The sequence below is a fragment of the Phascolarctos cinereus genome, unplaced genomic scaffold, assembly GCF_003287225.1.
Source record: "Phascolarctos cinereus isolate Bilbo 61053 unplaced genomic scaffold, phaCin_HiC Scaffold_726;HRSCAF=1367, whole genome shotgun sequence".
NCBI lineage: Eukaryota > Metazoa > Chordata > Mammalia > Diprotodontia > Phascolarctidae > Phascolarctos > Phascolarctos cinereus.
This window is the reverse complement of record NW_027556098.1, coordinates 413,850,428-413,859,740: the sequence shown is the minus strand read 5'-3', so window position 1 is coordinate 413,859,740 and position 9,313 is coordinate 413,850,428.

The window sequence follows — 9,313 nt, the reverse complement described above, 5'->3', positions numbered from 1 at the left end:
AAAATGTGCATACCCTTTGACCCAGGAATAGCTAGACTATTCTCAAAGCTAGGGCTGTATCCCAAAGATATCATACAAATGGGAAAAGGACCCACACGGACAAAAATATTTATAGCAGCTCTTTTTGTGGTGGCAACAAATTGGAAATTGAGAGGATGCCCATCAATTGGGGAATGGCTGAGCAAGTTGTGGTATATGAATGTAACGGGATACTATTGTGCTGTAAGAAATGATGAACAGGCTGGCTTCAGAAAAACCTGGAAAGACTTGTATGGTCTGAAGCTGAGTGAAGTGAGCAGAACCAGGAGAACATTGTACACAATAACAACCAGGTTGTGCAATGACTAATATTGATAAACTTAATCCTTCTCAGCAATACAAGTACCTAAGACATCTCCAAAAGTCTCGATGAAAAATGCTATCCACATCCAAAGAAAGAACTATGGAGTTTGAATGCAGATTGAAGCATACTATTTGGTATTATTTTTTCTTCTGTTGAGATTTGTTTCCTCTTTGTGGTGGTTCTTCCTATTGGTTCTAATTCTTACTCGCAACACCACTACCGTGAAAATATGTTTAATAGGAATGTATATGTACAACCTATATCAGATTGTGTGCTGTCTTGGGGAGGGTGGTGGGAAGGAAGGGGGAGGAAAATTTTAAACTCAAAAGCATGTGGAAGTGATTGTTGATAAATCAAAATACACTAATTTAGAAAAAGAGAAAACACTAGAGAGCTTAGGGAAAAATGGGGTTTACCTTAAAATGATAAGTAATATTTATTTATTTATTCATTCATTTTAAATTTTTGACTAAAGAGTCTATCCTCTGCCTCAATTATTATTAAGCCTTAATCACTGAAATGGCATTGCCCCAGTCAGACTGAGACCTGTTAAAGACCTTAGCTTGAAAAGGCCTACATCCCCCACTGCATCCTGGGCCACCTGCAGTTGTCCTGATCTATATCTGGCTGCTGGAGCCAGATGGCTCTGGAGGAGAAAGCGAGGCTGGTAACTTTGCACAGCCCTGCCTCACTTAAATCTAATTCACCTGCATGTTGTGGCATTGATGAATGATGGAATGATGGACCCTTAAAAGGAAAAGACTATGTCTGTGGGACCAACCCCAAAGCCCCTGAACCCAGGTCTCTGGCATTCACTCCAGACACCCTGCCCATCTCAGTCAATAATCCTTTCAGCTGTCCTTTCATTGTGGCCCCACCCAGTCCTTCATTGTCTGTTACCTCCAATGCAATCCCTGAATGTTCCCATACATTTTAATAGTCCAGATCACTAGTGCCTCCACCCAAGGCATCTGGCCCATACCTGCTCACCTGGATTACTTAATTAGCTTACTTCCCACTCCTTAATCCCACCCATACCCCCATTCTCTGTTACCTCTGGATCACCCCAGGTTACTTGCCACTTCTAGATTCCATCCAAATCTCCCCACAATCTTTTTCCCTATAAAAATATCAGTCTTGTCCCTATTGAATGTGCAGACTCACTAGGGGTCTGACCCGCTTATATTGGCACCACAAATAAACTCATTACCTTAACTGGAAGGCTTGAGTTGTCGAATTCTTTTGAGGCAGACCCACAGCCTGTACCCTTTCGTTTCAGAGTTCCCAGCATCCACAGACCACAACAGCATCACCTCCCTGATGTCATGGTCCTCTTTGAGAATGATGGACAAACAACAGCAACTTCTAGCATGCACAAAGTCTTCTTTACCTTGAAGAACTTTGAAGAGGAACACCTTGTCACCCATAAATCTTCCATAAGGCTGTACAGAAAGGCAGCTTAGATGGGTGGGGAAGTCTAATAAAGTTTTGTACCCAAACCAGCTTGCCCAGCTGGCTGTAATATTCAGCAGGGATTTACTCTCATTGACTTTTTCACTTTCAGTGGGAGATAAAGAGGAAAACTGCAAGATTCTTTCTTTTTCTCTGCCTTCACAACCCCTGGCTAGGTTGGAGATTGTAAAGATAAGGGCAGACAAGAAAAGAAAGGAAATTTTTTTGTTTGTAGATATTTATGGCATTATAAACTATTACAGACTAAAAATTGTAACTGAAATGTGATATCCCAAATATAAATTTCTAAATTATGGTTTAAAGATTTTCATAACTTTTAAAACATCTCAGTGGATTTTTGGAAGTATATAGACAGCATTAAGATTAAGGGCAAAAAGCATATGCCTCTTCACTTCCTTGAAGGTGCTAGGTGTATATTTTTTAGTGGAAGGTGATTTCACCTACTAGAGAATAAGCAGAAATAAAGGTAGTTTGACATATTTTAACATAATTTAATTGTTTCAGTAAATTAGTAGCCAAGTCACCTAAATTGAAATAGACTATGGCACTCCAGAAGTAAAAGTTTAGTGATTAATTGGTATTGTACATGAAAATCCGTACAGGAGAGATTCAGTGGAATGTTCGACTAGAATAGGATCAGGAAATAAGATGACATGGATTTAAGAAAAGTAGCAAAGGAAAAATGAAGTGTGGAATAAGGGCGTCAAAAAACAGAGTGTTTTGAAGATGGTTGGCTTTAATCAAAGTTCACTGGAAGGAAAAAATATGCAAGAGAAGGTTTAAGCAAGTAGAGATAGGTAGAGAATAGGTAGAACGTTAAAAGAAGATGGAGCCTCTTTCCACTGACAGTGAATAGAGGGTTTGAAAGTCAAGGGTTTGGAGTTTTGGAAAGGTACGTTTGAGGAAGTTTTTTTCTTTATCTCACTGAAATAAGAAGGATATGAAAGTTTTTTTGGAGAAGTACCTACTACTAATTTCAGACAGATAGTATTCTATCAAGTTGTAACATTTACCAAATGGAAACTGTAAAAACAAATTTTGCAGTATGGAATTATTTGAGTATAGCATACTAAAATTCTGTCCTTGAAGAACAATTAGAAGGTTATGTCCTAATCCTCAGAGCCTCATGGATTCCAACAAAAAGGTGATGGGAAGGTGAGAATACCGCCATGAATCTTTGAAAGCGAGCTAACTGAAAGCAGATGACTCTATAATTTGAGTTAATTGGGAAAACTGAGATTTTGAATGTTACCATTCGGGATTGTAAATACAGATTTGATTTGGTTGAAGTTTATCCTGAAACTAAATTATGATGTGGTCTCATTAAGATTGAGGTGTGTTTTCCTATTAATTGTGGTAAATCCAAATTTAATGCAAAATACATTTGATATTTGGCATTAAGGTGATGTGCTTGGAAACTGCATGGATCAGAAAAACCTAAATTCAAATCTGGCCTCAGAAGTGTTTTAGCCGAATGAACTTGACCAAATCACTTAACTTCTATTTGCCTCAGTTTCCTTATCTGTAAAATGGAATAATAACAGTAGTTACCTTCTAGGGCTGTTGTGAGGATAAAATGAGATAATATAAAGTGCTTAGCACAGGGCCTGGCATATGGTGAGCACTGTGTAAATGTTAGCTATTATTATTTTTAATAAGTATAATTACTCTCTGCTGTTTTTCAAATGTGATTGGCATAGAATATCAAACTGATAGTTATATGATAGGATTTAGAGATGTATCAAAATGAATTGATGTTATTTGACCGGCAAAAAAAAAAATTGTGTTATGTTTTAAAACTCTAGGGGCAGCTAGGTGGCTCAGTGGATAGAGCGCTGGCCTTGGATTCAGGAGTACCTGAGTTCAAATCCGGCCTCAGACACATAACACTTACTAGCTGTGTGACCCTGGGCAAGTCACTTAACCCCATTGCCTAGCCAAAAAAATAAAATAAAATAAAACTCCAAAGATTATTTATGTTACTGTTGAGCTTCTAATTTTTTTTGTATTCGGATTTGGGAGAAATCATTGTATAAGAAATACTATTAATTTGAAAATGATACGCAAGAGGGATACAGTTGTATTATTAAAAAAGTAACTTCTCTTTTAAACTGGATGTGGTTAGATTATGAATTGAGTTGTTGAAGAATGTCGTAACAAAGTTTAAAAGTTAAGTATTTAATTGAGTATATTTTTCTTTACAATGGATCATAGTAGTAAGTACCACAGATCTCTTAAGTGTCCTTATTTGTGAGGTTCCTTGGGGCCTGCGGGTAGGAAAGGTCATAAGATTTTATCAAATCGGAGAGAAGAGGCTGACAACAGCTTGTGAAGTTCTAAAGAATTTATAAGTTTGCTCAAAGAGTGAGTTCGATCTGATAGATTGACTATTGCTTATGAAAATCATGAAATTGTGCCTGTTAACAAATAGTAGTCATTGAAGTTACATCTTTCAGCCAACTTAGAAACAATAGACCTTAGATTCAAAGGTTCCAATTTTGTCTTAGGGGTTAATAGGTAATACAGGTATATGTTAGTCTGAAGGCTTCCAGTACCCAGTATTTTTTCTAGAGTTTTTGAAACAACTGTCATGTATTCACTACATGTGCAAAATCCCAAAATGTGATTCCTGATAATTGATTTCTGCTCCAGAATGGATGTAAATTAGAAAGGATGAATTAGATTAGACCTTATATTATTGTGGGTTTTTCTTTTTTGTTTGTTTGTTTTTGTGGAGGCAATCGGGGTTAAGTGACTTGCCCAGGGTCACACAGCTAGTAAGTGTCTGAGGCTGGATTTAAACTCAGGTCCTCCCGACTCCAGAGCAGGTGCTGTATCCATTGTGCCACCTAGCTATCCTCTGTGTGCTTACTTACATATAGCTGTCCTGTGAATGAGGCCTATTCCAGAATTTCCAAGGGAAGATGTTTCTAGGGACCAGATGGCTACATGGGCACAGCTGGTACACAAAATATAGTTTCTGATTAAGTGGGCATTGGAACTGAGTAACCAGGAACCAGGAAGCTTGATGTTCTTTAATATTGAGGATCATTATTTTTAGTTGCATGGTGTTTATGTTTGCCTAGAAGAGGCATATGCCCTAATTCCTTCTATTTATTGTTCTAGGATCCAGATTATTCCTTCTGCAACTTTTGGTTAACTGAAAGCCTGTCTTCTGTTTTCATTAGCCTCCCAAAACTTCACTTATGGAATAATAATGTTAACTGTTTGACAAGGGGAACTTTGATATTCCTAAAGTGATTTCATTATTTGTCAGCTGCCCTAATTGGTGATATGTAAATCTCTTCTCTCAAAGCTGTCCATCCTGAGCTCTTTAAGTATTTTAAGCTTTAACCTCACTTGGCTTACCTATAGAGTCTGTTTAACAAGATTTGTCTCCTGAAGGGATGTGTGAGGTTATAACTCTGCTGACCTAAATTTGTCCAACTTTTATAACCTTAAAGGAAACATGGGATTATGATTTATGTGATACCCGTGGCCATAGCACACTCGCTTCCCAGTATATGCTTAAGTCCCCTGACTTACAATCCCGGAGACGTTCTCAAATTGTTGTCTCTGACTATAGGACGTTGAACAAAGTTTTTTCCCCCCACCAATCTGGCCCCTATCCCTACTTAAAGGAATGTTATAAAGCTTTAGATAAAGTGGATGAGGAGGACATTTCCATTGATTCAAGTTATTTTAATAAGCTCCATTTGAAACCATAACCCAGCTTTCTGCTTCTGTAATTATGCTTTTGCTAGTATGAGAATGTTGGACAAGTCCAAAAGAAGGGATTGTGGATTATTATTTATTACTTATCAATATTATTTGAGCCTAACTTTATGTAACTGAAGATTGTTTCAACCCAGAATATTACCTTGACATCAGTTATTCTCCAGGAATGCTGGAAATGGGTACAAGGTATTTTGGGCTCCCCCAGGTCTTGGATCCACCCAAAACATTCTTATTTCAGGTCCCACACCCACATCCAGTTTTGGATCTATTGAAGCTTATGTTTTGGGTTCCTTTTTTTGGGGGGGGGCTTCACCCAAATTTGATTGAATGTTTATATTCACTAGTATCTGTCTCAATCTCCCTAGTTTTCAAGATGCCATCTTGACAAAATTGCTCAACAATGTATGTGTGGTTGTGTGTAGATAACCTTGTCTACAACCCATATAAAGTAAACTCTTTGGAGCCTGGACAAGATGGAGCCACACCTCCTTTCTGGCTCACTCTCCTTTACCAAAAGACCTAATAAATTCCTTTCTAAAACTCTTTGAGACTTTGGGGTTTGTTTTTGCAAGTGACGTGTTTTAGAGTCATTTTTTTTCTTTTTTGTTTTGCTTAGGCAATCAGGGTTAAGTGACTTGCCCAGGGTCACACAGCTAGTAAGTGTCAAGTGTCTGAAGCTGGATTTGAACCCAGGCCCTCTTGACTCCAAGGCCAGATCTCTACCCACTAGAGTTATGTCTTGAGTGTCCCTGACACTATAGTAACTCATTATGGTGGAGTTCTTTTTTCATTTGCCCATTCTTTCAGCCAGCTTTTTGATATGAGCCTTGGTGTTAGGGCTGGACTCTGCCACACTTCTGGAGGGATGTGGACTAGTTCTGTTGTTGCTTTCTTGAGGTACTGAGTGTTTTGTTATTCCAGGATTTCAGGGACAGCCTGGGCACCTGAAAACTTTCAATGCTTCCAAAGTGATCTGTTCCAGGGCAAAATCTGATCACTACCCTCTTTGTCTGAGCTCTTCAAGTTCCTGACCTGGGTTTTGGCTTGAGCAAGAGTGAATGCTGCTGGACTCCACCCCTATCAGCCAGCTGGGAAGTCCTTTTGTTTCAAAGAGGCAGAATTGTAGGCTTCTCTTGGAATGAGATTCTTGCCTCGGTTATTCCTCTATAGGCTGGACTAGATGCTCGGAGTGAGGCCCTGATCTGAGCTTGGGATCTGATCCATGCCACTGATGTTATTGGCTTCTGATCTTCCTCCTTTCTGGGCATACCGCCCAGGGCCTCCCTACTTAGAATGCCACTTGGACCTGGGCAGTAAATGACAAAGCTATCAGTTGGTATCTATCCTGTTGTGGTGCCCCTGAGTGGGTCTGATGGTGACCCATTATGGCGTGGAGTGCTTAGAGCTAGGTCAGATACTGAAGACCCCAGGTCATCCACTGTATCCTGGGCCATTGCCAGTATCTTGACTTTTGTCCTGTCACTGGAAATTGATGTCCCTGGAGGAGAGAATGAGGCTGACCACTCTATGCTACCGTACCTTACTTCAATCCAATTCACAAGCAAGTTAAGACATCACTAGAGATGTCACTGGTTCTCTTCAAAGAAGAAGAAGTAGAAAAGTCACTAAGCTGTTCAGACCTTATGATGCTTTTGCTAAACTATGAAGACAGAGGGAAAGGTCCTGTAGATGCAAACATATTTATACCAGCACTTACTGTGGTAGCAAAACCGCCTCCAAATCCTAAGCCTAGAACACAGTAGGTACCTATTCATTGTGGAGGAGCTGGGCCAACTGTGGTGTATGAATATAATGGGATATTGTTGCCTTGTCAGAAACAACGCATGTGAAGGATTCAGAGAAACTTAGAGAGAGCTGTATTTGAACTGGTGTGGAACAAGGTTAGCAACTTACACAATGACCAGTCATGTAAAGGAAAAGAACTGAAATCAATACAGGAATAAAGCCTGACTCCAAAGAATGGACAGCACTCTCTGTGGAGATCGTGGTAGACCACAGGTGCTGTCCAATATGGCCAGTTTTAATGGCTTGTTTTCCTGAACTATTTTTCCTTGTTTCAAGGGATGTTTCTATGTGGAGGTAAATAGTCTGAGGGTGGGGGGAGATTACTGTGAAGTGCTATTAATGAATCCATCATTTCATTAATTAAATTTCAATTAACCAAAAGGAACAATTAGTTTTTACAAAGTGGAATTTACTGAGGAAGTATAGCAAGACCTACAATTTATCATTCTGAATACACCTCCATACCACCTTCATCCCTAAGGGGAGTGGGTTCACACTAAAGCAGTTGCTACAAACATTTCCCTTCCAAATTCACTTCCAGATCTGTATAACTGAAGCATGAAGTCACTCTGAAAAACAGCATCTTGGCTGGTGAATCCAATTTGTTGTTGGGTTGGGTCCCACAGTTCTTTTCACTCTTCAGGGCTTTGATGGAACTGTCATTGAACATTCAGTCAGCTAGCCTTTCACATTGCACAAGGTCATACCCTCATCCAATAAATACTCCTTCATCCAAGAGCAGGAAAAGACAAACACAGAGAGGCAAAGAACAGAGGCTGGAATTTAGGGACTCCAGGCGCACCCTCCCTCCAACCAAAGGCTTGCAGCACATTTTTCTCACTCAAAACATTCAGACAGGAAAGAGAAGTTCAAGCTGCCCCTATGGGAGTCTTTTGTCTGCCTGTCATTTCAGCAGCCAACCAAAAAAGTCCCTCTTCACCACAAGATTGGAAACAATGCCTAATCATACTCTGAAGTCCACATGGGGATTCCATCATATTAGGGAAGCACCTTGTTATTTAAGATTCCATGTTGGGATGAAATGAGGCACTTGCAGGTCATTGAACTAAGGAAAGGAGGTTGCCTTAGCCCTAACATAGCAAGGATAGCCAATTTAGTTTTGATAAAGATGGGGGCCCTCCCTGCCTTCTTCTTTATAAGGAAGTATACCTGGTCATCAGGGTAGGTGTAGCGACTCCCCTAGTCTTGTGATAGCCATCAAGTCTGAAGAATGCTAGGGGGTAGCTAGGTGGCAGCTAGGTGGTGCAGTGGATAGAGCACTGGCCCTGAAGTCAGGAGGGCCTGAGTTCAAATCTGGCTTCAGACCAAACACTTAACACTTACTAGCTGTGTGACCCTGGGCAAGTCACTTAACTCCAATTGCCTAAAAAAGAAAAAAAACCCAAACAAAAAAAAAAGCCAAGTCTGAAGAATGGCAATCCCAGATGGGTGGACATTTTGATGCCCTTAAGTAACCAGGAAGCTATCTCAGTAAGGTCAAAGAGGCATGGTCTGAGCCCTGCCCAATCACTCCTACCCCCAATTATATCCCAACTTTGCCACATTTTAGGAAAAATCTAGTCTCTTATTATGGAATGACCATTTATTAACCATCTATTATGTGCCAGGTACTATACTAAGCACTTTATAAATATTTTCTCGTTCAACTATAGACCTAGAGCTGGAAGAACCTCAGAAGTCATGTAGTCAAACTTCCTCATTTTGCATGTGAGGAAACTGAGGCCAAGAGAGAGACAATGATTTTAGGTAGGGTCACACAAGTGATTTTTATGTCACTGTTCTTTCCCCTAAAGCTCAGAAAAGTCAAGGGAAGATCACAAAGACAGTGGAGAGATAAGTCAGGATTTGGACCCAGTTCCTCTAGTCCTCAAATCCAGGTGCTTTTCCTTCTGAACCACCCTGCTTTATGGGGGGGGGGATCATTCTTGTTGA